Below are 24,576 nucleotides of genomic sequence, written 5' to 3' on the forward strand. Positions count from 1 at the left end.
GAATATATCACAATTCCCTTCCAACTAGTAGTATGTATCTAAACTCCTCAGCCTTTTATTCAAAACCCTTCAGTGGGAAAGGCCATGGATTCAGAGAGCAGATTTAGCTGGTTCAACCAGTCAAGCAGCTTACTAGAAACAAATCAACTTCTTTAACCTTCAAATCCTGCAAAAATAAAATAATGCAATAATAATTAAAGTCCTGATTTTCTCTTGTAATTCCCACAAAACAATATGTGATAGGAACTATAGTTACCCTGATCTTATGATGTAGTGGTTGAGGCTTAAAGAAATTATGAAACTTGCTTTAAGGCTTTTGTCGGGTCCATGACCAAGTCCATGGTACAGGCTGCTGGGCACCGTGCTCTGAATCTCCTCCAAGAAGCTCACATCCTGCGTCACAATTTTATTGTGAAGGTCAAAGTTAGTAACAAGCATGAGATTCTTTGAAAAGCAATATTCAAACAGTCATCATGATTATTTTTCATGCCTACGAGCTGCTGACTTCCTCCTGCCTCTGATACCCATGAAATGCATCACCTTTCCTCCTCCACCCTCGCTTCCTCCCCACCCACCCCTGCCCCCCTCCACTGTCACCTTCAGTGTTTGTTGCATGCACCTATCTGTGTATGTTTGTTCTGTTTGGGCAAGAATGAAATTATCTTCTCTGCTCTATATTTGTTTCAATTTCAAGTTGGTCTTATCTCCTTGTGTGGGTGCTCAAGGATACCTAATTTATTCTCATTTCACTAAATTACTAATGCTGTGCCTTGTTATACTAGTCATTTAATTAAACTGTGAAACCGACTTCATCTGAAGAAAACCGCAGTGAACCACGGACCTCAGACCACCCTGCTGCAAGCCCCTCCTCCAGAAATGAGCTTTCTGCTGCCATCGCTCAGCTGTGGTCCCACTGGCATCCAGCCTCCAGGGTCTGATTCACACTCTCTCATCCCCGGCATTCACGTCCTTAGGCGTGGTTTAGCCAAACCGCTCCACTCCACCTTGGACTTCCAGTTCAGGGTTGGATTGTTGCCATCAGGTCCTCTTTGCAATGCTGTCTTTTCCTTTCAACAGTATGTCCCAGTGAAATATCACCCTTCAGTGTCTGTCCAAATTCAGAAGTGAGGAATTAATGACAAATAGTGAGGAGTTATTTTGAATAATTTTAAAGTAGATGTAAGGGTTACACCTTGACATGAGACTATAGAGAGGGGAATGGAAAGTGGACAGCGAGTGCAACAACATGAGCCAGGCATGGAGAGAGAAAGAGAAGATGTGGTGTGCACAGCCAAAGCGTAGAGACTACAACATCACAACACCTGATTTCACGGTGAACCTTCCAGGGATGGAATTGACTAGAGGTTATCCATTCTCTGAATTCTTGGTTGTTTGATTCAGTTTTGGTATGACACATATAAAGTGATGGGTATCCTTCCTTCTGAGGACTCATTGCATGTCTGACAACCTCTCTGTGCCTCAGTTCATTCTCAGTACAACTGGAAATTAATGTTATCTATCTGAAAAGGTGATTGTAAGGATTCAATGATTTTTAAATCTTCTAGATGCTTGGGGCAGCATCCCATTTGTTTTCCTAGGATAAAGAGAATGATGCTGATCACCAACTATTTTGAAACAGATCCTTTGCCTTTACATTTCCAACAACAAGTATGTGTCTATTTCTATTCAGCATTCAATTGGCTAATAGGATGTCATGACTTCTCAACACTTACCAAAATACAAGATTTGAATTGACTTTAAACGTCAAATCTTCAGAAACTATTTTCTAAAACAGCCTGAATTTCTTATAAAAAAATACCTTGAAAAAAACTGAAGGATTCTTTGTTATTTTTATAAATTAAAAAATAGAAGATGGACTTTGGAAAATATCTTATCAGTGATAGAATGATAGGAAGTTAAAGTTAAATGGCCACTTCCAAGCACCTGACCCTGCATTAGCTGCCCAATGCATGATCTTCATTTACGCATTTTTATGAACATGTATTATACATGTGCCTTCATATATGTATTTTATCTTATGTAAAATATATAAGAATATGTCCACACTATATTTGTTGTATTATTACTTGAAATTTTTATATAGTAATTTACATGCATATTATTTTCCTTTAGCATTATGATTATGAATTTTCCATTTTAATTTCTGAATATTATTTCATTTTATGTTTGCACCACAATTCAATTAAGCAACACATGTTTGCCTGACATTCATATTATTTCTAATATTCTGCCTTGCACACATCCTGCAATTCACAGATATCTTTACTTATGGTTTGAATATTTCTGTTGGAGAAATTCCTAGAAATGTCACCAAGTCAAAGAGTATGCATATTTTAACTTTAGTATGTTTTGTAACATTACTCTTACAAAACTCTGTACCAAATTTTATCCCCAACATTGAAGTAATTTTCCCTACAGCCCAACTAACACTATTATCAATGCTGTACATTCACCAAAAAAAAAGGTAAAGTATCTCATTTTAATCTGCATTTCTTCATCTTGTTTCACTGATGACATAAATGAGAGAACATGGGCAAGAAATTATTACTGGTCTACAGATAAAGTTAAATAAAATACAATGTAATAGCTATATAGAAATATATTATGAGCACAGAGATATCTATAACAAAGTAAAATAATAACAATAAATTGCCAAGCACCTGCTATGTACCAAGCATTTTACTAGTACTTTACAGTTTTTATATCATTTAATCCTCACATCTGGAGGATGTGTTGCTGAAGAGGAGGAAATAATGAAATGAATTTCCTCAGAGTCACACAGTCATTAACGATAGAGTCTGGATTTGAATCCAAGAATCTGACTTTACAGTTGATGTGTGTTTCCTGCATCTGAATTTCTTATGGAGATCCTGGATAGGAGGTGGTGCTAGCAGTGTGCTGAGTGAGTGCCTTGGGTCATCATTAATGGACACTTGTGGCCCTGTGTCCCTTGGATGGTCTGTACCCCGAGTACATGCACCATCCACAGTACAAGCCTCTGATTAAGAGCTTTAAAAAGACGAGCTCTGCAGCTAAGTTTTCTTAATTTATCTTGCATGAGAACTGGTTAGCAGAGATAGAATTATCTGCAGTTAGGACTTTTGCAAAATAGAAGTCATACCATTGTTGAGACAAAATATGTTTTCTTGGAATCCTTTGGGGCAAGGAACCTTTTGTAACCTCACCCCAGCGTGACCCCCGCATCACCATCACCCCCATAGGCAGAGCTCCCCACAAATGCGAGCGCCCTTATGCAGACGTTGGTAGAGAAGTATATGAAAATGCTAACTCACCCTTACATTAAAAAGGAAAACCAGAAAGCATCATTAACTAATTAAAACAGGAAGGAAGAAAAATACCACATAAATTCTTTCTCAGAGGTGTTTAACAGAAAAATAAGAATTAAAGGAGCTTAGTACAAGATGAAAACAGATCATTGATAGATGAAGGATAGAAAGACAGAAGGTGGATTGATGATAGACAGAGATAGATATAGATAGACATAGACAGGTAGTTAGACAAGGAGAGACCAGAGATGAGGAGAAATGAATGAAAACACAGAATCAGAACATCTCTCTGAAGCCATCCTTGACCCATCAGCTATTTCCATACCTCCCTTCCTTAGAGGACATCTCTGAAAATATAAACACACTTTTTTTTTGTTTTTTTTGCATGGGCAGGCACTGGGAACTGAACCCTAAACACACTTTTATTTGCCCAACTTAATGATCTGGATAAAGACCAAAGACACCTACTTTTGGATTGTTTGCCAAATGAGATTAAAGTAAATCAAACTAAAAATTGTTGCTAGCTTAAGGTTTTCTATCATGTGTATACCACAGAAATACAACATGTATAAACAGATTAAAAAGTTCAATTATTAGCATTTTTAATTATATAACTGTGCATGTGTTTAGATGATTCAACTATTTCAACAAATTTAAAATAGCAGCCTAAAGTAATAGGGAATTGTTTAATATGCAAATAAGTTTTAAAGCCACTTCTCAAAGCTCAGTCTGGACTCATTTTTGTGAAGTCCAAAACCCCAGCCAGTTACCCAATAGTTCCAGAAGGTAGAAGATCATGCAAATCAATTTTCTGGGATCACATCAGGGAAACTAAATATCTGGGACCATCTAGGATTTACTCACATGAAGCGTCTCTTACAGAAGAACTAGGAATCATGACACATTAGAATTTCAGCTTGGTTATTCCAAGTGTGGAAGCAAGTAAATCAGGACCTTCACAAGGAACAAATCAGCCAGTCATTCAATGCAGAGTTATTCTGTTAGGACAAGGAGTTTCTAGTGATTTTAAAAAGAGATTTAAAACAGCTGCTCTAAGTGCTCAAGGGTTTAAATAAACACTTTTAGTTGCCAAAAGAAATTGAATGTCATCTAAATAGGCAAGGTTTCAAAAAAAAGCAAGCCCAAGTAATTTATTTACAAAATCATTCATGGGACTATGAGTGTCATTTTGCTATATTTTTAACTTAATTTTAAAACAGTTTCAAATCCAATTCTTAGAAGAAACATCATTAAAAAAATGCTCTCCATTGGGTAATGAACCTGAGCCAATTGGGCAGACTGCCATTTCCAAAAGTGGTGAAAATGTGCAGGTTGCATCATTCCAATTGCATCCCTTTGAGGTTGGGTCCCTACTGACCTAGGATGCCAGTGAATTCTATCGGCATGTTAGTGAATTCTCACCCTCCCCTAGAGTGGTAGGCTGTTTCCAGTGGCAGAACTTCACTGGACCCAGGCCAACCTGATGCTTCACAAGCATGGTATTAACCATTCAATCAGTTGGCCTAAAAATAAGCCATGTCCTTTGATAATAGAATGACCACACAGTGATCCATATCCACCTCATACTATGGATGAAGCAAAGGCAATATGATTTATTTTTAGACCACCTAGCTAGTAGCAGGTGAATTTTTTAGTCATCCAGCCTGGTGCTCATTTTATCTATTAAGACTATTGTTAAAATTATGTCAAGCTGACTGCAGGCTAGCTAACACTAGCCAGGATTAAAAACATGCATCTCAGCCAGAAAAAAATAATATTGCATTATATTATATTCATAACAAATAATATCTCAAGTAATGTGTTTCCAATTTATAAATATTGGTGGTTATAACCTTCACAGTTTACAACTCATTCATTGACATATATGAATGTTCTGGTTTGCTAAATGCTACCAGAATGAAATATACCTGAACTGGAATGGCTTTCAGAAAGGGAATTTACTGAGTTACAATTTTACAGATCTAAGGCCATGAAAATGTCCAAACTAAGGCATCCAGATAAAGATACCTTGACTCAAGAAAGGTAAAACATAGCCTATAATCATCAAACTGAGATTTACAGTTCTTTCCATTGCATATCCTGGAGTATGAATATCCAACATGAACAAAGCAGCCTTGGTTAAGTACCTGAAATGCAATAAAAGCAGCTCGTAAAGTTTTTAGTCACTATTAAGTGCTCAAAAATGTTAGTTTCTCATCCTGTCTTTGGTCAGTTACCTGTGCTGTTTGACAATCCTCTTTCACATTTTACCAAAGATATGATCCACTCTGTTTTTATGTGCCATCACTTTCTTGTTTATGAACAGCTAAGTTACTCTCTTCTCCTAATTCCTCATGGCATTTTCACCTCTGTGTTTCTCACTTTGTAAATGATAGGATTTAATATGGGATTGAGGATTGCAAAAAACACAGTCATCAACTTCTCCACTGAGTAGGAAGCCACTGGATGCATGTAGGTGAATTTTCAGAGCTCAAAAAAGAGAACAATTACAGTAATGTAGGAGCCATATGTGGGGAGACCTTTGCACCATCCTTCAGAGCCACAGGATTTCAGAACATGCAGAATGATAGAAAAGAAATGTGGACAAAATGAGCAATCACATGGCCCCCTTGGTGGCAGCCACCACCATTCCGAGCATGCAGGTGTCAGTGCTGGCAACTTTCATCAGAGGGAAGAAGTCACATGTGAAGTGGTCAGTGACGTTGGGGCTACTGAAGTTCAGGTTGATCATGAGCAGCATCTGCACAGTGGCCTGGAAGGTCCCCCAAGTCCGGGCCACACCCTCCAGGAGGTGGCAGAGGCCCTGTTGCATTCTGGTCACACAGTGCAGATTGCTGCATTGTGGTCATAGGCCATGATGATGGGCAGGATGACCTCTGAGCCTCCCAGGAAGTCCTCCAAAAAGAATGGGGTAAGGCAGCCACCCAAGGAGATGCTTCTCCTCTAGTAGAGAACATGGATGATCATTTGGGGGAGGCATCTATGAAAGACAAATTAGTGAGAAAGAAGTCCGCGGGAGCAGAAAGTGTGGGCCAAGAAAGATGGTAGTGACAGTGAGCAGATTGGACAGGATGGTAAATAGAATAATGAATAAAGACAATGACAAACATTTTCTGCAAATGTGGATTCTGTGTGAGTCTCAAATCTCACACTCTATACAAATATTATAGAGGCCAAATACACTAGCTAGAGCTTAGCCCTACTCCACAGAAAACTTAGAGAAGGGACAAGAGGGTGACTAGGTGGCAACTCGGGAGTGCGGCTGCCCTGGGAGAGCGTCTGCACCACATGCGGCAGCTCTGGTTGCAGAGGCCAAGGAAATGAGAGTCACAAAGCTGGAGCCTGGAGTGGAGGGGCAGAGCTGCAGAGCCCGTGGGAGTGCACGGACAGGAGTGCAGGACTAGGAAATAAGTCAGGCAGCATTCCTTGGGTGTGCTACCCTCACCACCACAGCACCATAACCAGCGACTCACCCCACACCCCACACACTCAAACCCCATCACCTGCTCCCATTCCCCGCACTCCAGGTGCCCCCACCCCTTCAGCTCCCAGTGCACGTATCTGTCCCATACACCCACCCCAAGTGCAGCCCAACCCACCTCTCCTGCACCCCTCCCAAGCACTACCTCCCCCTCTCTGTTACTTGCAAACTGTTGCCAGTGTATAAAGGCTGCAGGCACTAATCCCCATACCTACGTTACCTCTGCCCCCCACCCATAGTGTGGTACAGCCTCACTCTGCCCCACCTGAGCTCTGTGTATCCATTTATGGCACTTCCAGGCCCACACATGTGCACAGGCCCCCAACCATGTCATTCAGCTCAGGGAACCACACTTTACAGCAGTCCTAGAACATGTATGTGCACAGCCTTAGCCTCACTTCTCAGCTCTGAGAAACTGCTGACCTACACAGTCGGGTCACATATGCCCCCAAAACATGAAAGCATAATGCCAACCTACTGCCATAGCTCTATGCATGTGCACAAAGGGCCCTGTGCCTTAGACCAGCACACACTAGGGTTACATTCTCCAGACTGGTGCTCCCGCATGGCTTTGTCCTTCCTGGCCACTGGGTGCCCACATTCACAAGCACCAGCATAGCATCCCCAGTCTGTTCCCATACCTGCCCTGAAACAAATCACTGCACTGAGTGCTCCACCCCATGCCCTTCTCCCTGCTGCACAACCATCCCACAAACACAAGGCCTTAGACTACTGAAAGAAATCAACTCCCAAAGCAAATCAATCAAGATATTTACATGCCATGAAGACAGCAGAAGATCACTAAACATATCACAATGCAGACAGATATAGCCCTGCCTAATGACCAAATAAAAACACTAGAGGAGACACAGATGTTGGAAAAACTAATCAAAGATGTTCATACAACTCTACTTAATAAAATAAGTGGGATAGCAAGTGACATGAAGGAGATCAAGACAGTAGAAGAGCATAAAGAGGAATAAATAGAAAAATAATGGATATCACAGAGATTAAAGTCTCTGTTGATGAAAGAAAAAGCATACTAGAGGCACACAACACCAGATTTGAAGAGACAGAAGAAAGAATAAGTGATATAGAGGACACGATAACTGACTTCAAAGACTCAAAATAGCAAATGATAAAAAAGTTGGAAAAAAATTCAATGGGAATTCAGGGAAATGCTAGGCAAGACAAAGTGTGAAAATATAAGAATCACTGATGTCCCAGAAGAAGAAAGGAGTAAAGGGCTAGGAAGAGTAGTTAAGGATATAATGGGGGAAAACTTCTCAACCCTCATAAAGGACATAAATATACAAGTCAAAGAAGCCCAAAGAACTCCAAAAAGAATAAATACAAATAGGCCTTCCCCAAGGCACATACTAATCAGTCTGTCAAATGTTGAAGAGAAGCAGAAAATCCTGAAAGTGGCAAGAGAGAAACAGCCTACAACATCCAAGGGAAATCAAATAAGACTGAGTTCAGACTACTCAACTAGCATCCTGGAGGTGAGAAGGCATTGGTATGATATCTTCATGAACCTGAAAGAGAAAGACTTCCAGCCAAATATTCTATACCCAGCCAAATTGTCCTTAAAAACTGAAGCAGAGATTAAAGTTTTCACAGACAAAGAAGTCCTGAAGGAATTTGTCAACAAGAGACTGGCTCTACAAGAAATACTAAAAGGAGTTCTGCTGGCTGAAAAATAAAAGACAGGAGAAGGAAGTCTGGAGGAGGGCAGAGAATTGAAGAGTACCACTACAGGTAATTTAAAAGAATACAAAAAGAAAGAGGGAAAAGATCACATGGATCTGACAAATAAAATTTAAAAATAAGATGGTGGGATCAAGAAACACATTTTCCATAATAACTTTGAATGTTAACGGACTAAACTTACCAATTAAAAGATACAGATTGGCAGAATGCATTAAGAAATATAATCCAGCTATATGCTGCTTACAAAAGACTCATCTAAGACAGAAAGATACAAATAGATTGAAAGTAAAAGGATGGAAAAATATTTTCCATGCAAGTTGTAATAAAAAGAAAACAGGAGTAGCTATACTAATATTGGATAAAATAGACTTTAAATGTAAAGACATAAGGGACAAAGACAGATACTATATACTAAGTAAAGGGTCAATCCACCAAGAACATATATCAATCATAAATATTTATGCTCCTAATCAGGGAGCTCCAAAGTACATGAGACAGACATTGGCAAAACTGAAGGGAATGATAGATGTTTTGACAATAATAGTAGGAGATTTCAATACACCACTGTCCTCTACAGATGGAACAACAAGGCAGAAGATCTACAAGGAAAGAGAGAAGTTAAATAACCTGATAAATGAATCAGACCTAATAGACATATACAGGTCATTGCACTCCAAAGCACAAGGTTATACATTTTTCCCTAGTGCTCATGAAACATTCTCCAGGACAGATCATATATTGAAGCACAAAACAGGTCTTTATAAATTTAAAAGTATTGAAAATATTCAAAGCACTCTCTCTGATCACAATGGGATGAATAACCCATTTTGAGTTATTCATATTGAGCTGGATCTCAATAACCACCAAATAATGAGAACATTCACAAATATATGGAGATTAAATAATACATTCAAAAAAACCAGTGGATCAAAGAAGAAACTGCTGGAGAAATCAGTAGCTATCTGGAGATGAATGAAAATGAAAATACAACTTGTCAGAACTTATGGAATGTGGCAAAGACTGTGCTGAGAGGGAAATTTATTGCCCTAAATGCCTATATTAAAAAACAGGAAAGAGCAAAAAATCAATGACTTAACAGCAAACCTGGAGGAACTTGGGAAAGAACAGCAAATTAACCCCAAAGCAAATAGAAGAAGAGAAATAACAAAGATTAAAGCACAGTAAATGAATAGGAGAACAAAAGAATGATAGAATCAATGAAACCAGAAGTTGGTTCTTTGAGAAAATAAGTAAAATTGATGGGCCCCTAGCAAGGCTGACAAAGAAAAATAGAGAGAGGATGCAAATAAACAAAATCAGAAATGAGAAGTGGTGTGTTACCAGAGACCCTGAAGAAATAAAATAAATCATAAGATGATACTATGAACAACTGTATGGCAACAAACTAGACAACTTAGATGAAATTGACAAATTCCTGGAGATGCAAAAACAAGCTACACTGACTCAGGAAGAAATAGAAGATCTCAGCAAACCAATCACAAGTAAAAAGATTCAATCAGTCATCAAAAATCTTCCTACAAAGACAAGCCCCAGGCCAGATGGCCTTACAGAGTAATTTTATCAAACATTCCATAAAGAACTAATGCAAATCCTCCTCAAACTTTTCCAAATAATTAAGGAAAAAGGAACTCTGCCTAACTTAGTTTATGAAGCTAAAATCATTTTAATACCAAAACCAGGTGTGTTAGTTAGATTCAGTTGTCAACTTGGCCAGGTAAGCATACTTAGTCTTGTTGCTGTGGACATAAACCAATGGTTCATGAACCTCATCTGTTGCTAATTACATCTGCAGTTGGCTAGGAAGCATGTCTGCTGCAATGAGTGACTATGACTTAATTGGCTGGTGCTTAAATGAGAGAGCTCAACGTAGCACAGCCTAGCAGCTTGGCATTCCTCATCTCAGCACTTGCAGCTCAGCCCAGGCCTTTGGAGATGCAGAAAGAAGTCACCCAGGGGAAAGTTGTTGGAACCCAGGGGCCTGAAGAGAAGACCAGCAGAGACTATCCTGTGCCTTCGATATAAGAAAGAACCTCAGTGGAAAGTTAGCTGCCTTTCCTCTGAAGAACTAACAAAAATAAATCCCCTTTTATTAAAAACCAATCCATCTCTGGTGTGTTGCATTCTGGCAGCTAGCAAACTAGAACACCAGGTAAAGATGCTATAAGAAAGGAAAACTACAGGCCAATCTCCCTAATGAACATAGAGGCAAAAATTCTCAGTAAAATATTAGCAAATGGACTCCAACAGCACATTATGAGAATTATACACCATGACAAAGTGGGGTTTATACCAGGAATGCAAGGATGGTTCAATACAAGAAAATCAATTAATGTTATACAGCACATTAACAAATCAGAAGGGAAAAATCACATGATCATCTTGATTGATGCTGAAAAAGCATTTCACAAAATTCAGCATCCTTTTCTGATTAAAAAAAACACTCCAAAAATAGGAATCAAAGGTAACTACCTCAGTATAATAAAGGAAATACATGAAAAACTGATAATCATATTGTATTCAATGGACAGAGACTGAAAGCTTTCCCCCTAAGATCAGGAATGAGACAAGGATGCCCAGGGTTACCACTATTATTCAACATTGTGCTAGAATTTCTAGCTAGAGCAATCAGGAAGGACAAAGAAATAAAAAGGCATCCAAATTAGAAAGGAAGAAGTAAAACTCTCATTATTTGCACATGATATGATACTATACTTGGAAGATCCTGAGAAATCTACAACAAAGTTACTTGAGCTAATAAACAAATTCAGCAAAGTGGCAGTAGATAAAATTAAGGTGCAAAAATCAGTAACATTTCTATACACAAGCAATTACCTAGCTGAGAAGTCCAGTTACAGAAAAATTCCATTCAAAATAGAAACTAAAAGAATCAAATACTTAGTAATGAACTTAACTAGGGATGAAAAGGGCCTGTTCAGAAAACGACATAATATAGCTAAAAGAAATCACAGGAGATCAGGTAGAAAGACATTCCCTGCTCATGGATAGGAAGGCTAGATGTAGTTAATATGTCAACTCTCCCCAAATTGATCTACAGATTCAACAAAGTACCAATTAAAATTTCAACAACACAGTACTAATTACTTTAAAGATTTGGAAAAACTAACTACCAAATCCATCTGGAAGGGAAAGAGACCACAAATCACTAAGAGTATCCTAAAAAAGAAGAATGAAGTTGGAGGACTAACCCTCCCTGAGTTTAAAGCTTATTATAATGTCACAGTGGTCAAAACAGCATGGTACTGGCACAAAGACAGAAGCATTGGCCAATGAATCAAATGGAGAGTAGAGAAATAGATCACCAAATCTATGGTCAACTGAATTTTTGACAAGGCCCTAAATCCTCTGAACTGAGACAAAACAGTCTTTTCGATAATTTGGCATGGAAGAACTGGATATCCATAGCCAGGTGAATTAAAGAGGACCCTTATCTTTCATGCTACATGAAAATTAACTCAAAGTGGATCACACACCTAAATGTAAGAACTAGCGCCATAAAGCTTCTAGAAGAAAATGTGGGGAAGCATCTTCAAGACCTAGTAGTAGGAGGTAGCTTCCCAAACTTTATACCCAAAGCACAAGCAACAAAAGAAAAAACAGATAAATGTGAACTCCTCAAAATCAAATGCTTCTGCACTTTAAAAGACTCTGCCAAAAAGTTGAAGAGGCAGCCAACTCACTAGGAGAAAATATTTGAAAATCACATATTGAACAGAGGTTTGATTTCCTGTATATACAAAGAAATCATACAACTCAACAACAAAAGAACAAATAATCCAATTATAAAATGGGCTAATGATATAACAGGCATTTTCTGAAAAGCAAATACAGATGGCTCATAAACACACGAAGAGATCCTCATTTTCACTGGATATAAGGGAATTGAAGATCAAGACTACAGTGAGATACCACCTCACACCTATAAGAATGGCTGCTATTAAACAAACAGGAAACCATGAATGTCAGAGAGGATGTGGAAAAACTGGGACACTAATGCACTGCAGGTGGGAATGCATAATGGTGCAGCCTCTATGGAAGATGATTTGGTGGTTCCTTAGGAAACTAAATATCGAGTTGCCCTATGACCCAGCAATAGCACCACTTGGCATATATCCAGAAGAGCTGAAAGCAACGACACAAACAGACATTTGCACAGTGTTCATAGCAGCATTATTCACAATCACCAAAAGATGAAAACAAACCAAATGCCCATCAACAGATGAGCAGATAAATAAAATATGGTATATACATACGATGGAATATTATGAGCTGTAAGACAAAACGATGGCCTGCAGCACACGACAAGATGGATGAGCCTTGAAGACATAATGCTGAGCAAAATTAGCCAGACACAAAAGGATAAATACTGTATGATTTCACTTTTATGACCAGCATAAAGGTATAATCAGAAGCTTATAATGCAGAATATAAGGGACTTAGGGATACATAGAAGATGCATAGAGATACTAGAGATGGGTGACGCGTTAACTAATGAGGTTGAACTCCGATGTAAGGGAATAGATAGGACTGAAGGTGATGCTCTAGTGGGTGTAGAAGTAATAGTACCATATTGAAGATGAACAAGATTGAAAGGGGTTGTATAGACCTACGTGTCCCACTGATTCATACTAGAAATGTGAATTAGTTCTTGTAAGAATTACTTCAAAGTTATGATTCTTGTATAAAGAGTGTTTAAGTCCAGGGTACAGGGGGAAAACTGCTATTGCATGCTATGAGGTATGTAGAAATGGGATCAATGATAGGGAGGGATAAGGGGTATGGGATGTATGTGTTCCTTTTTTTTTCTTTTTATTCCTTTTTCTGGAGTGATGCAAATGTTCTAAATGATCATGGTGAAGAATATACAACTGTGATGATACTGTGAACCATTGATTGTATAATATGGCTGGATATTCCTGTGTGGATATTTCTCAATAAAAATATTTTTTAAATGCGGGTGCACAGGTGGTTCAGTGGTAGGATGCTCACCTTCCATGCAGAAGACCTGGGTTCAATTCACAAACCATGCACCCCCCACAAAAATATGTATATATTTTAAATAAATTAAAATAAATTTATTAAGTTGCAGGTTTACTGGTTCTAAGGCCATAGAAATAGTCCAAATAGGAATCCAGAGTAAGATACCTTAACTCCAAAGAAAAGGCCAATAAAGTTTGGGGTTTCTTTCTCAGCTGGGAAGACACACGGCAATGCCTGCTAGCCTTCTCTACCAGCTTCTTCAAATCACACTCCAGGGGTTGTTTTCTTTCTGCATCTCCAAGGACTTCTAGTTGGGTGAGATCTGTTGGCGCTCAAGCTTTTTCCAAAATGGTTCCCTCTTAAAGGACTCCAGTAAGCACCACACCATGGTAGAGACACATCTCCGTGGAAACCACCTAATAAAAGTGACCACCCACAATTGGGGGGGTCAGTTCTCCATGGAAACAATCCAAAAGATCCCACCCAGCAATACTGAATGAGGATTAAAGACAATGGCTTTCTTGGGCCCACAACAGTTTCAATCCAGCACACACTCCTTTTCGTCCGACTCCTTCCACTCAGTTACTTTGAGATCCTACTATGTTGTAATTCTTTTCATCTCGTTGCTGAGTAGGATTCCATTGTAAAGGAATATCATCACCTCTTGATGGATATTTTGTTGTTTCCAGGTTGGGGCCATCACAAATAAAGCTGCTGTGAACACCTGTGTGGAAACAAATAAACAAACAATAAATAAAGAGTTGAGAACTCTTGGTGAGGTCTGTACTCCATGAAGACCTATCAAGCCAAAGGAATGTTATATTCAGTTTTAGAAGTTTTGAAATATTTCTATTGTAAAATATAGCATTTACACAAGGCAAAGAAATAAAAAGCAATAATTTTCAAAGCCAACTTCAAGAAGTTGTTACAGAACAGATCCCTGGGTTTGTCTGGGCTACCATTCCCCCATCCAGATTTTTCCTTCTAGCTGCTCCAAAACCCTGGATGCTAGAAGGAATATCAACACAGTGAGTCAGGCATCATACCCATTTGTAAAATCCTATTTTGTCTGTTTTTTCTCCTTTGATTCTTCTCCCACTCCATGGGGACCCTTAGGCAATGCCCGTTCTGACTTCTTCATGTTGAGAAGGGTGTCAACACTGAAGGACAGGGGGATGTAACTAGATAATAATCTTGGAGAGGCCAGTCCCTCTGGGTTTCAGGACTTATGTGATCTAGGAATCCCCTGGGAACTATAGGTTCCAGGAAAGCAAACAGTGCATGAAGCCTTTATAGAGTGTCAGTTCAAGCCCTGGGTGTTCTTAAGAGTGAACAGGAGTGATGATGGTTGGGGGTTAGCAAACCATGTCAATTAACACTATCTAACTGAAGCTTGCATAAACGCAGCCTCCAGAATAGCCTCTTGACTCCATTTTATCTTTCTTGGCCACTGGTGCCTTTTTTATTACACTCCTTTTCCCCATTTCTGCCCAGAAGGTGTTGTTGCTCCCACAGTGCCAGGACCAGGCTCATCCCTGGGAGTCACACCTCACATTGTCAGGGAGATTTTCACCTCTGAATGTTATGTCCCATGTAGGGGGGGAAGGAAATGATTTTCCTTATAGAGTTAGCTTTAGAGAGAGAGAGAGGCCACATCTGAGCAACAAGAGGCTTCCTGGAAGCAACTCTTAGGCCTCATTATGGGGAGTCTTAGAGTCTCCCCTCCAGATATCAGTTTCATAAGGACAAGCCTCAAAATCAAGGGCTTGACCTATTTTCTTGGGAGACCCCAGTTGTTGAGATGGTACCCAGGGCTTCCCAGATGGGAAAGTTTAATAGTCCTGTATTTGTCCATTGGACACTCAAGGGCCTTTCCGATACTTTTTAATTATCATCTCTCCACAGTCTAAGAGGTATCCTGGTATTACATAAAGCTACACAGAATTACAAGGCCTCATTCCCATTCTGGACTCCAGGAGTTTGGGTTATTTAAATGAGCTGCCCATACAGGTTGATTTAGATTATGTGCTATGGAAAATTCGGTTCTAGCCACAATAAACCTCTCTGCCTTTGGTCTTTAGTAGGTGAATGTCTAGAGTTCATACCCTATATCTTTTACCCTGTATTCTGATTTATCTCAGACCCAGCCAGATTGGCTTGGTTTTTAACTGAGGCCTGGTCTTTTTCTTGTTTACCTTAACTGCTATTGTATAGAGCTATGCTCACTTTCAGGGCTCCAGCCCTCCATCTCTGGGTCTTAGGTGTCACGGAGCTGCTCAAAGTTCCAGGGAAACACCAGCTGATGCACAGACAGCTCAGGGTCTCAGAATGTAGGAATGCATTTACAACTTCAAACTAAGTGTGGCTGCTCTAAGGACTCAAAATCTAGGCTCCAATTTTCTCATAAGTATTTTCTGAAAAAGACCTTACCATATTTATTCTTTTGTTTCTCGCATATTTTGCACAACACATGGACCCCAAGTTTCATTCAGTTCATTTGAGTGCTGGTAGACATCCTTCCTTTTTGTGGCTGCACCATATTCCATCCCACAGCATAACACAGTTCACTATTCTGATTCTCAGTCATTGTACCTTCAACTCCCTCCATCTACTGGGCATCATGGATAACGTCCAAAATAAACACACCATATCTAACAGTGTCCTCACCTTGTTGTACAATCGCCAGCACACATATACTATATATATACATACACACACATACATGCAAGCACACACATTTATACAATCTACCTATTACTTTTATGTTCACTAATCCAACAAATATTTACTGGACTCTCACTATGTATGTTAATTTAGGTGTCTATCTGTGAAAAGTCATGAAAAAGTCCTTGTTAAATGTCTTTAGTAATCCCTCTCCAGTTCCAGTATGTTATTACCAAACCGAAGCATTTCAAATATCCATGAGATGAGTGAACTTTCTAAGTCTTTTAAGGTTCTGCTATATGCATTCTCATGCTTTCTCTTCCCATCCTCTCATCACATCCATCATTGGTTAATAGGGGTCGCATTATTCATCGAATGGGAGAATCATCGCAATTTGGGAACATAAATTCCCTGAAGGAAGTAAAAAAGAGAAACATTTTTAAAAACCAATTAAATTTATAATACAAAACATATTCATTTCCCTTCCAAAAATAAAGAGATAAAAGGACTTTATTCTTAATAAGTAAGATGAAAATCTTATTACATGTGAAAACAAAGTGCTGCTGCTTCTTTGCAATTCTCTTATACTAGGCTGATTCCCCAAATATCTGACATTATTGAATATTAAATATTACTTAATACAGTCACAATGTATTATATTATATTCAATATTATTCATAAAAGTGTTTTAGAAATAGCTATGTAGAAATAGATACAACTGCTTTTTCTTTGAATCAATAATATTCATTCTAGTAATGGACCCTAAAAGAAAATGTTTTTAAAAGGGAAAAGCATTATTTACAAGTATATTCAATAAAGTTAATAGCTGTGGAGAGTTAGAAAATGCAGCGTCCACTGGGAAAATGATTAAGTAAAAACACAATGCAAGTCTTCCAACTGTGTAGCTTTTAGCAGAGATGTTTTTAAATATTGTGTAATATGGTAGGAAAATTCTTTATCTTGTAACATTGTGCAGGAAAAATACGGATGCAAATTTGAATATATTATTATTATGGTCCCTCACAGACTCACAACATCTGAGACCATGGAATAAAACTTAGTTTGATGATGCATTTAAATATTATAGTGCTGACCATGGTGATATTTGTGACAGTAAGTGCCAAAGAAGGCTTAAATGGGACTTAATAATTTCCCGAATATATCATTTGAATATATTAATATGTTTATTTATAGTATATATTTGAATATATTATTATTGATTCTAAGTTAAATATATTATCACTAAGGGAGAAAAGGACCTGGAATATTACTTGCAGATTGGTGAGGTTATCGTGATTCTATTTTCCTTGATGCTTTATGTGCTGAAGAAATTTAAACATCAGATTGGTGGGATCACAGTGGGGCAGGATATGTTTTTATTATTTTTAAGGTCCATTTAAATCTGGTCTTCATCTGAGAGCATATTATTTCCTGAAAAAAATCTCACCTATGAACTTCTTTGATTCAGCTCCATGCCAGGACTCCAGGAATCTGTTAATTAATTCAGAAAGGAATAAAGTTGTAAAATTTAAAATGCCAACTAGCTCAGCTACAGTAAGTCTCTCTGTTGATTTATAAATGCACCAGTGGATAATGCTTTTCTCTTGAGCCTTCTAAGTGCTGCCACACTTCCTCTTTGAAGTGAAGTTTATCAGTTGTGGCTAATGAGACCTCAGGGGTATTTCACCACTATTTGAAGAACTTGCCAACCAACCAATTATTTCACATTCCTTAATTGACCATCAGAGAACTTTTACAGAATTTCATTTTTAATTTTCAAATCTATCCTTAAGTCTACCTGAAGACAAAATCACAGGAGAAAAAAATGACTAAAAACTTACAAATTAACTTAATGACACTATGATTCTGGACATGCAATAATTGTGATTTACACATGTGAGCTTAGTATGGAGTTTCTGGATATTTTGTATCCAGCTCACAACACTGAGACCATGTAATGAAACACAATTTGATGAGACATTTAAATATCATAGTGCTAGCCATGGTGATATTTGTGATAGTAAGTGCCAAGGAAAGCTTAAGTGGGATTTAAACTATCCAAAGAACTATAAGGAATATAAATTTTCATCTATGAAATAGTCTACAATTTGTCTCATCTCTGGAATGAAACAGAGAGTCAGATCAGAGAGGTAGGATATACTTACAAGGTTAATCTGTCAAAACTCAAAAAAGATTGAAATCCACTCAATGGATATGAGGATGACCCATTAAATGGTCATCTAGCTTCTACTTAAACAGCTGGAGTGGTGGGTTTCTTTAGAATCCCTGCATCTATGAGCTCCCCAGGACCTAGAGTCCTATGGAATGGAAAAAGGGCAGTCTACAGACTCAGCTCTAAAATCAGCCAGGTCTATGAAGGTAGTTTTCCAAAGGTGGAGTTCCTTCTACCAGGAAAGTCTGTTTCCAGAATACATGTCCAAGGAGGGAGTGAAAGAGCAACATCGGAAAGACAGTAATGCGATTTCAAACTGGAAGGGTACACCAGAAAGAAAGGAGAAGAAATTAAATATGGATCAGCCCACATTTGGTAGGAAAGCAGCGCAGGCACAGTTTGGTGTTTTACAGGTAGGTTCAGGAAGTAATTCCACAGAAATCGGGTGCCTGCCAGTGTTCTTCTCATGGGTAGTTTTGTGCATTTCAATAGACACAAATTCATATTCTCAGGCAACAAAACACTCAACAGGACCCATGTGCTTTCAGCCCAGGAGGACATTTTCTAGGCTGTTTACCAGAAATTAGAAAGTTTAGAGTGGTAACCTATAGTCAAGTGCTGGCCTATGGACACATACTCTTTCATATTATTTCCATTTTAATTCTTTAAATTTGAGTAGAAGCAAATATATTTAAAAATAGATAAACAGTATTTAAGGTAATCAAAAATGGCATGAACAGAATCACAAAGCTTGGACACACTTTCTAAATTACTTAAGACAATTGCCTATAGAATGAGGGACCTGTTTAAGATCACAGAATGAGAAATAATCCCAGTCTCCTGATCCTGAGCCCTGTGTTCTTACCACCCTTTGCATTTCTACAACCACCACATGCTTGGTAAGTAAAGTTACATCATGAGTCATTGAAACACATGCCACCATGGCATGGGAGGCTGGGATTTCTATCTAACGAAGCAACTATAAAGACATCTATAACACACATTTGTCTTTTGGTAACAGACTTCATTTCTCTAAAAGAGTCCAAAGCTAGTCACTGTATCTTATGACTTAGGTAAGTTTATCTAAAAAATACTTCCCATGCTCAAATGTGGAGTAATGATTCCTGCTTTCTTACATGCCTTATAAACCATCTCCAAAAGCAGTCTGTAAAGAGGAGTCTCAGAAGTTTACTTAGTAATATCAGATTCAAGTTTAGGTGTATAGCTAGTTTTTAATAGTGAAATTGTTTTATGGATGAAGTTTACCATGTGCTTTTGAGAACATTTGCATTTAATTTTTACTAATGATTCTGAATCTAATAAATTATCACTTCCTATGTCAGATAACCAAAAAAAATACTTTAATATACCAGACTATAACTAAATACTAGCACCAAGAAATCCTACATAATAAAAAGGTCACAGAGTGTGGAGAAGAATGTAGGGGCTCAAGGCTGACTTACATCATCTATGATCTTGTTACATAACCTTTATGATACTCCACCTTTTTCTGTAAAATAAAAACACTAGATTTCAATTTTATAGTTTTGTTATGGCCATGTGAGGGTACTTACAATTTTTCATATCATTTTAAATACAATGAATTTTTATTTTCTCAGGCATCTTGTACTCAGTAGACAAGAACCAAATATAATTTTAAACTTAGGTGTATGGAGTATGTTTCAATAAAGTATTGGCATGTATCTTCTTTCTAAATTGTACTGTAGTTTTCTGGATACCAGTAGACCAGAAGCTATGTTTTATTAGGTATGTTGTATAACTCTGCGACTAGAAAGACTAGAAAAGAGATTTCTGTTTAAACATTTTATTGCGCTACCATATATACCACTTAAAATTTCCCATTTTAATCATCAATTTGCTATGATACAGGAAAGGCTTTCATCTAAATGCTGCTTTTTCTGACACCCTTTGAAATGGTGGAAAGAGTACGGAATTTGGTATTAGACAAATGCTTATCTGAGCACTAGCTCTGCTCTTACATTGCAGTGGTCATCTTATCTTTTTGAGCTTCATTTTCTTTTATCTGAAAATAGGAGTAATCACAATGATAACACATACCTTGTAAAAATTCTGTAAGAGTTGGATAGAGAGGTGTATGGGGTGGGGGCTAAAGTAATAAAACAAAAACTTATAAAGTTTTTTGATGGAAATAAAATCCTTATATTGGGCCATTTGCTATCTGAAATTACATTTCTGTTTGGTAACATTCTAGAAGCATTGTTTTTACCTCTGCATTCTCACTGCATAGATAATAGGGTTTAACATGGGAGTGACAAGTTATAGGATATTACTATGGCTTTATGCATGGGGAAGGTGGCTACTAGCCATGGAACCTAAAGACACAGGGCACCAAGGACAAGAAAACAACTGAGTTGTAGGGGCCGCAGCTAAGAGTCTTTTCTTCTCCCTGCAGACCTGTGAGTCATCAAGGCGCACATGAAAACTGTGTAGGGTATTAACAATATTACTAAGGCAATCATGGGGATTCTTCACCAGTGGCAGCTACCAAGAAATAGGTGAGGAGAGTGTCAGTGCAGGCAAGTTGTATTGGGGGAAATGTCACCCATGAAGTGTTCCACGACGTTGGGCCACAGAGTCGGAGCCAGAGGGTGACGAGAAGCTGTCCTACGGGGTGTCAACGCCCACTGAACAGGACGCCCCACTGCGGTGTTTCTCATCTCTGGACCACACTTGGATAGTGAATCCCTGATCCCAGCAGCACCCACTCCACTATCCAAATGACCACTCCTTCAACCTCTCTAAGAATTACATACGTTCCTATTTCCCTCTGTTGCATCATTTTCTGATTAAAATATCTAGCGTACTTTTGGTTTCTTTCATTAAAATATAACTTAAACTATGTGGCTGGCATTTATTCAATATATATTTTTAAAGCAGTGGCACTAATATCGCTAGGTACATTTAATTGACTCCAATTATGAGCAGATGAAAAGGATGAGGAAAATACCACTGTTACATTTCGCTACACATATTATAGGTAGATTCTCAATGGGGAAACATATAAGGCCAAAGCTTCTAAAAAAAAAAAACACCCAGAAGGCTATTTTTTGTGTAAAACAAAACAAAATAATCTGTTCCCAAAATCTCTAACATTGTATTTTTAGAAAAAGTGGGCCTTCAAAGTTCAATGTAGTGCAGGGAGCTGCTGGGGTTCCCTTTAATATGAATGAGTTAAATATGTGTTTCAGTTATTGGAGGTCAATTGACTGAGATGTGTGGAGTGGAGTTGACATTTTTCCTTCCAAAGGACAGTCAACGTAAATTCACGAAATCAAACATATGCTGTCTGACCATATTCATTACATAATAGATAATAAAATAAACATTTAACATGTTATAAGATAATGAAACTCATTTCTCATAGGTATATCTTCAGCCCTGAGCACCTGCTGTGAGACTTCAATTTGGCCAAGACATTAATTTTTACTACTTAAATTTTTACATACCTAGTTTATGAGTTCAAAATAATTTTTTTTATTTTTTAAATTTTATTTAAATGGAATCATCAATATGGCTCCTGTTAATGCTTACCACATGATGAAATCCCTATGTTTAAAATTAGATGTGTTTTAATATGCTACAATTATAGCTTAGTATTGAGGGAGGAATTTCAATCACTTGAAAAAATCTTTCATAATTCTATAAATTCTAATATTTTTAATCTTTAATGCAGACATATACAATATGACATCTTATTTAAGTGTACAAAATAGTTTAAATCATTATATCTTATTATAGAACATTTCAAAATTCAAACTAATGAAGAATCTAAGAATACTGATAATATTTGTGAAATGTAACAGCAACAGGTTTATCAATAATTATGCAATAGATCTATACCAAACATGTAATTTACAGGTCAGCTCCATAAGTTTAAAGATATATTACCTATTTAAATCATGCTCAACTAAATATCATTTTATAAATCATAGTGAAACAAATGTTGTATAGCAGGTAACCTATGAAATAAGAATACAAACAATGAAATTGTATTTAATAGACTTCTTAATTCCTAAAAGTCTGCTCCAGGAAATCTCAGAGAAAGCAAACCAGGCATTTTCCTCCTGAAATTAAAGTTCTTATAAATATGTTCACAAGCACCAAAAGGAAGAAAATAAAACCCCAGCTATTGTGAGCTAATTTCACGTCCTCAATTTGATTCTCATATAGAGTCCTCCGCTTACAGCACTTATGGGTATTTTTGCATTCTCTTCATTTACTGGGAATAAGGTATTAATCTCCTACCTTACTCCAGAAAAGGTTAAAGGTGACTAAAAGACAGATTCAGCAAATAAGAAAAATCAGAAACTACAGGTTAATTGAAAAAAAAACAGGAAAAGAACTTGGGAGGAGTAGCACACAGAAAACCACTTTTAGAAGAGGTCAAGAATAAGCTAACATATATTACATTATTCTCCCCCAGTGATTTTTCTGGAAATATTGCAAAATAGTGCATTAACATACAAGAAAACTGTTAAACTATTGATAAACTGCAGATGCATATCAAGTTTCTTTGTAAAATTCTACTTAACCTTGTGGAGCAAATGATTTTTAACATGTATGTGTGCTTTCTTTAGTACTAGGGTGAAATAAATTTTCCTAAATGTGTGGCCCTAGAATTTGTCTTTTAGCTATTGGTAGAGGAGAGTATAGGTGAAAATAAAGGAAGAAATTTGGGTTCTTGGCCTAATTTTTACTGCTAAGTCAATCAGTGCACGCCTGTTGCTGCTTGAGGATGCGGGCAGGGCAGACTGTGACAGACTCAGGCATCGCCTGGCTCCTGTGTAGTTTCAGGACAGAGACTCAATCTGACTATCACTAATCAATTGTGATTATTGTCAGTGCCTCCAATTTACAGATCACTTCGTTAGGACCCAGCAAGATAAATTCCCACCCAGGAGTAGGGTGAGGTCTGTGACGTGCAGACTGGAGGGCAGGGTCAGTGCCTTTTAGGTCCCTGAATCCAGCAGACTCAACATGTCAATCTGAGCAGGTCTACTGCTCTTGAATTTGCCTGCTTCCTTTTTATCAAAATAACTTCTTAAACAATCTGAATGTTTAGTTTAAAAACAGCATTATCCTAGACTAGATGAATTAAGTTTACTAAGTCAGGTACTTATGTACTAGATAGGTATCCTATCCCACATACAAGAACTTGAAATTAAACCAAAAATTGTTGTCCAACAGATAACATAGTATAATTATATATATGAAGGATTAGACCTGTATAATTTTCTTGATGCCCAGGGCTATAAGATATTTCATGCAGAGAAAGAATAATTTCTATAATTGTCTCAGAATAGGCTAAATAAACCAAATAAAATGATGAAAATATAATAATGGGATCATTGATCATGAAAGTAATACTTGCTTCTCTGAAAATATCAATATCATTTTTTGAGTGAGGGATATGTATCCCTCTTCCACTAGAGTCACGTTTTTACTCCAAAGTTTCCTCATAGCATTTTTCATTTCTGCATTTCTCAGGGTGCGGATTAGGGGTTCAACATGGGGGTAATGAAAGTGAAAAACACAGCCATGGATCCATCAATGGGTAAGGCACAACTGGTCCTTCCATACAGAAAGATACAGGGAACAAAGAATAAAATAACTACAGTGGCACGGGATGCACAGCTGCAGAAGGCTTTGTGCTTTCCTTCCAAACCATGTCTTCAAGGAGTATAGAGATGATTCCACAGGCGAGCAGAAGGAAGAAGATGACAGCACCAATTGCTCCTCCTTGGGCTACCAGAGAGACCCCCAAGGAGGTAGGTATCAGTACTGGCAAGCTGCAGTGAGGGGTGCTTATCACACAGAGTTGCCAGTGACATTGGGCCACAGAAAGGGGGCTCATAAATAAAGGCAGATTGAACCAATGGGTGCAGAGGGTCTCCAACCAAGCCCACCAATAGCAAAAGAACACACACCCACCAATTCATGATGATCAATTAATGAAAAGGATTATCCTATGTATTATTTTGTTATGCTGCTGGAATGCAATACACCAGAAATGGAATGGCTTTTTAAAAGCGAATTTAATAAGTTACAAGTTTACTGTTCTAGTGCCAAGAAAATGCCTGAACTAAGGCATCAACAAAAGGTGACTTTCACTCAAAAAAGGCTGATGTCACTGCAAACACCTCTGCCAATGGACA

At 37.9% G+C, this 24,576-nt stretch overlaps 1 long non-coding RNA gene and 2 pseudogenes across 1 annotated transcript; all 3 read right to left on the bottom strand.

Moving 5' to 3' along the window:
• Positions 1-88: 88 nt before the first annotated feature.
• On the bottom strand, positions 89-1,557 carry LOC143658836 (uncharacterized). Its single transcript, XR_013163341.1, has 4 exons — positions 1,323-1,557; positions 842-1,108; positions 257-393; positions 89-166 (listed from the first exon to the last, which is right to left on the bottom strand). It is a non-coding gene; the product is annotated as an uncharacterized LOC143658836 (long non-coding RNA).
• A 4,077-nt stretch (positions 1,558-5,634) lies between these two features.
• On the bottom strand, positions 5,635-7,047 carry LOC143655303 (olfactory receptor 4C3-like; annotated as a pseudogene).
• A 16,726-nt stretch (positions 7,048-23,773) lies between these two features.
• On the bottom strand, positions 23,774-24,366 carry LOC143655315 (olfactory receptor 4A15-like; annotated as a pseudogene).
• Between the last annotated feature and the right edge of the window lie 210 nt (positions 24,367-24,576).

This window comes from Tamandua tetradactyla, chromosome 2, assembly GCF_023851605.1.
Source record: "Tamandua tetradactyla isolate mTamTet1 chromosome 2, mTamTet1.pri, whole genome shotgun sequence".
NCBI lineage: Eukaryota > Metazoa > Chordata > Mammalia > Pilosa > Myrmecophagidae > Tamandua > Tamandua tetradactyla.